The sequence below is a fragment of the Ruditapes philippinarum genome, unplaced genomic scaffold, assembly GCF_026571515.1.
Source record: "Ruditapes philippinarum isolate M1 unplaced genomic scaffold, ASM2657151v2 ctg432_1_1_1_1, whole genome shotgun sequence".
NCBI lineage: Eukaryota > Metazoa > Mollusca > Bivalvia > Venerida > Veneridae > Ruditapes > Ruditapes philippinarum.
In genome coordinates, this window is record NW_026865099.1 from 300,917 (window position 1) to 306,916 (window position 6,000).

The window sequence follows — 6,000 nt, forward strand, 5'->3', positions numbered from 1 at the left end:
ATGTGTAAATGATTTGATATCACTATTTATCCCACGCAAAAGTAATAGTATTTATTGTTTTTCCTTTCAGGGTTTCCTCAGTTATTTTACTTATTGTACTTCATCAAGAAGTTCTATAGAATGTGCACTTTACTCGGAAGTTTTGTAACAATATGACTACTTAGGTAACACAAACGCAAGTGTACCCATTTATCTCTTTTATGTTAGTTGCAAGCTTTCCAGTACTTCATTTCACAGTTGCTATTTCAATTGTTTTGGTAATTTTAGACAGTACATTAAGAGCACATTAAGTTTGGAATTATAAATTGTTTAAACCGGTGTTGAGTATCATTATGATTGGACTGATGTTTCGAAAGTAAAACGATAGTTTTTAAAATAATATTATCTAATATTCACTGCTAGTAATGGTAGTAGTTGCAGTTTTCACTCCGGATCAAGGCAGTTAGCCACGTTGAATTTATCAGAGCACAGTTCAGCCACCGCATTGCATCGTTCCTGGGCATGTTGTCAAGCACTTTACTAGTACTAGTTGCCTTCACTTTCGCAAGGAACTGATTACTTCTGTACATGACAGAACAGAGGTACAGTAAAAATGGTAGTAAAAATGGTCGTAGGAAGGATTTTATGATCAAAACGAAAGTGATCTGCACCGTCCGGGAATCAAACTCGGACTCCTGATTCACAGTACAGCGTAATACCTATTGAGCTAACCGGACGGCCTATTAACTGCTCCAAGGGGATCTCCCTACATAGTTTCAGTCGTCATATATTCCGTTACTCAAGTTCACTCATTTTTACTACTTTAAGAAAATAATACCCTAAGGATATTTGCCTCCATACATAGACTGCAAATGTTTACAGCACATGAGAATTAAAAAATGTAACTGTTTTTTCCACAGTGACACAAATTTATACCTCTATTTTGAATGCATAACATTTGACTTTTCAGGCATTCCATATTATAGCCAGTTGCGACCGATACGTTCTATGGTGTTTAATTATTCCATCTACGCTTTGTCTAAACATTTTCACTTTTATGTTAGCATCAAAATATGTCAGACAGTTCAGTTTCAGGCATATACATAACTTATATTTTACCATTTATGTCTCTAGTTGTTAGAGGCACATTATATCTAAGAAATCAATATCTTTTCAATTCTTTGGAAAGGTTATAAAAGTGTTTAGTAATGTTTTTACAATGGATAAAGAACATATTTAATGTTTAACAACTGAAGACAGTAGTGCAGTTTGCCGTAGAATTAGCAAAATGTAAACAAAGTAGTATTTTGACTTCCATAAAATTCTTATTCACTTACTGAGCAGATGTTGCAAATGATAGTTCATTTAACTTTCACAATTGGGAATTTTTCAGAAATAGTAACAAGAAGAAACTGTAACAAGATTTCAAAAATAAAAACAGATTTTGGTAAACAAAATTGATAGCATTTCTGAGGCATAATATAGGCCTTTAAATGTGACTTAAGATTATTAGCTTTAGATAAAGACACCATTACGACCGGCCCACGTTCGTGTATGTATTTATTCGTCTCATAAATGACAATAATAGCCACGGGGCTTATTATCTTGTCAAAGATGGTCAAATAATTTGGAATAAAATAATTTCCCAGGAGTATAAGCAAGTATATCAGTGATATAAAGAATTCTTTTCTGGACATGTAGTTTTGTATGAATTATATGTCAATAAAGTTAATATAGACAAAGCACATGATGGGTTTTTAATTTCACAAACATTGACCTCCTTTCTCAGGCTTATATTTAATTGTGAATTTTCTAATATCTTCTTGAGTTTCAAATTTTATTTAACTATTTATTTCTATATTTTAATACTTTGACAAAACATTCACAATCTGCTATACGGAATACTTACAGTAAAATATGTAAAATAGATAAATACAGAATCCCTGAAGAAAGCCAAACACGGCAAAATTGAAAATGTTGCAGGCTCGGTTTGATTGAGCCTGTTCATGGACGGTACTGGAAAGTGCAAGTTACCGTCCACGCCCCCTAGCACCGGCTTAAGCAGAATTCAACATTTTAATATGAACTGGTAAAATTTAGAACTTTGAAACATCCGCAGATGTGTAACACTAACTTTAAATACTTATTTAAAAATAATAAAAATACAAATTAAAACACGAAACAATTACAATAACAACAAGAAAAAAACAAACGAACACAAAATAAAGTATGAAAATTAACACCCCTTAACTCCCTCAAACTTTATTTTTTTAAACCAAATGATACTGTGCCATTTATAATATGATTGCATTGTATATTGATGTTAGTAAGTCAGATTAAATCTTTTTATCTCCACGGTCTTGATATTTTATATGGTGCCTTATTTCTTCCAACAGTTAATCATATAACTCACTGACTAACTTCCGCATTATCTATTAACTGAAAATGTACCTAGTTATACAGATAATTATCTGATTCTTTACTTAACAAACACAAACGTTTTATAGATAAACAAATAATTATCTGTTTATTTAACTGGTAGGTGTTGGCAGTTCTGGGCACTGTTTGTGGTTTTGGAAGTTAGATACTTATTCGTTATTTATCTATCTAACAGACAAAATATCTAGCTAGTTTGGTAAATATATTTACAAGAAAACTAACTAGTTATCCAGATAGTTAACACGATAATTATAAGGTTAACTGTTGGCAAAACTATGCCACAATATAACCCAGTGTATTGTAGTGGATTAAAGGATCTTTTACTCATCAATATAAGGCTTAAAACAACTATAACGCAAGGAAAATGACAGCAAATAGTACGCGTAAAATATCCGCTTTTTGGACCGTTTTGTTTCGTTAATGTACCTTTTTCTCGAGTTCAAACGCTATTTGCCTGATTCCGTTGCGGATTCGATTTTTTTTATCAATTTGGAGGATCTTCTTTGCACCATAAGAGGCCCAAAGCCCTAAATTCAAGTAATGTGTGCGTGAGATTTCCGCGTGGCATGGTCCTTTTTGTAGCGGCGATTAGACTTTTACGATTTTTCGGAAAAAGCACCATCATCTCGAGTTAGCCGTTCAAACAATATTTTGTCTGATTCCGTTGCGGATTCACTTTTGTATCAATTAGGAGGGTCTACTTTGCACGATAAGAGGACCAAAGTCCGAATCCTACCAATATGTCCGTGAGTGGTTTCACTGTTGCATGGTCGTTTTTTTAACCGGCGATTTGGAAAAAGCACCCCATTTTCTCGAGCCAACCGTTCAAACAAACCATGTGTCTGTTTTCATTGAGGATTCGATTTTGTATCTAATTTTCTTTCTAAACTAATTATATGATTCGTTTCTTGGTGTATTTGTTAGCCATTTATACACACTCAGTGTCTTTACTGATTTACAATAATCGAATATTTATCGGAAGAGATATTATAAATAATTTGGTGCGAAGGAATTCCAAAATAGGTCGAATCAATAAAATCATCAAATCTTAATGGCACATTATACCTTTTTACTCTTTTGGAAAGGGCAAACATAATCTTTATAATGTTAAATAATGGTTTTAGAGAAATGTGAGATGCTTGTTACCTGAAGAAAGTAGCGAAAGATGTAAAATAATTTATCATAAAAGTAGCAAAATGTAAACAAAGTAGTAGTTTGACCTCCATACAAAATACTCATTCACTTAAACTGGTGGTTATTTTCAGAAAGCAGCAGATGGAAAAGATAGGTAAGTTTATTAGCCAATGAGTAACTTTTGGATACTATAAAAGCACATCACAATTAAACAGCTTTTAGTTAATAAAAATAAAAGCAATTCTGAGGCATACTTGGCTGGCTTGTAATTGACTTTAAACAGACATCACGTGTTGGTAATTATGTTTCTTTCAGGTATTTCAGGGACACTTGAGGAGACGCTCCTGAGATATATTTCAGGAATATTTTAATAATCTGTTTATTATAACCAATAATTTTTGAATGTATCATCTTCCGTACATAGAACAAACTAACATGATTAGTCAATTAGAGAACTATGGCAATTTTTGTAAGTTAAACAAAAGATAAACATCTGTTATAAGTATTCATCCCTGGTATCAATGTTTGGCTTTCAAAGTGTTTGGTGCTTCTAAGATTATATCCATTTTGCATCATAAAGCTACTCTACAATGTGTGCACTGAACTTACAATAATTACTTTTGCTCTCGTGTTGTACAAGTCTTATTGTCCTGCTGGGTGCATTATCAGTGGTTCTGTGGCTACATCTTGAATAGGGACTGTAGTCAATAAAGGTCGCCCCCTCCCCCCTCTTGATATTCCTTGGAAAAAGCAAAAGAAAAAAAAAAGTTTCTTTTTTTATAAGTTTCCATTTTTTTCTTTTTCCTAACACACAGAAATAAGCTAGCTCATGTTTAGTAGTAAACGTTGTGATCGCTGCAACGTACTTTATCTCAAAATTGTTTTATCATTTCCGGTCGTTTGTGTAATTGTCTCAAATGAATTTTGAGTTTAAATATAATTGCAGATGTAGTAAGGCAAAAGCAATTAACCACTTTCCCTGTTCTCTTATGAACAAACTGTCGTATAATCGCTATTTTTTATTACGAATATCGTTTAATGTTTCATTTTCTCCTCTTAATTGTATACATCTTTTGAAATTGTCTCGTTATTTATGTCGTATGCTTCTTTTTCTATGTAAGAATGGCTGTTTATGTCTGTAAAGGACATAAACAAACGCCTTGATAACTTAAATAAATGAAGAGCAACAATATCTGGCGTAAACCAAAGAAATGTATTTATCAAAGGGCGCATGCTTGAGATGAATTGTCAAGGAAGTTTGTAAAAACTGATGACAGGCATGCAAGTTATGTCTTTAATGAAAATGAAATAGTTAGGATGTTAGGATGAATTGGTGATGAAATGGGAATGATAAAGGATGGTGGCTGTATATCGGACTGTAAAGAAATATATATTTTATAATTAAAGAGACAATTACACAAGATATATACCATTACAAGGGCAAAATGAAACATAAAACGATATTTGTAATAAAACGAACATTGGCCACATGGCACAACCAACCGACCGACCAACCGACCAGTACACAACCTATAGTCTCAACAACAACAGTATCCACGGAGATAAGTTTTTTCGCTAATATCTTCTTCGACAATTACCAGTATTCAGTCTTTTCAAATGCAAAAGTACTTTATATCATCCGAAATGTTATCAAATTCATCATTTATCATCATTCTATTGTATAATCTTATTTATTATTGAGATCATAATACGCATTCTCAATAAACTATATTCGGCTGCAACATACTCTGCTTGTTTATTTTACGATTATCAAAACCATATGTAAGTGTATTTACATATACAAAACAAGCAGTTTGCGTGATACATAAAATATTGTATGGATTCGTTTAATGACCCAACTGCAAAAAATACAAATAATTTAACAAACAGTACAATGATCATGGTGTGCATACAATTTAAGAGTTTGTACTTTTCTATAATTGCACGGATTCTATTTTTGTCTGTTTCTCAGATCATGCCAATTTTCTTGTTGCTTTTGTTTTGTCAATTTTAAGTCCCAACGACGAAGAAATGGTTATATTGTCACTTTCCAGCTTTGCTCATAAAGCATTTTTTTTTAAGTAGAACAACCGACTTTCCATTTGAAAAGCTTTCTCACATGGAAGAAACCAAAGTGCCAGACGAGATTCGAACCCACAGCAGTTGAAAGCAAGGGACTTGAAGTCGGCGGTCTCAACAACTCGATCACGGAGCTTTTATAAATATATAAGAACGCTGATTTTGCTTCCTAATAGTTGAAGAGAATACGACGACACGAGGAGAAATAACTCCAGGATTCAAGCAGATAATATAACTTTATATCTTTTATAATTGGCATTTAGTTCCTACATTAGATTATATCATACTATATAGAAGAAATTTCACACATTTCAGGTTTAGAAGGAAAGTAATATGTTTTCCGATATATTGTAGCCAGTTTAAGTTAAA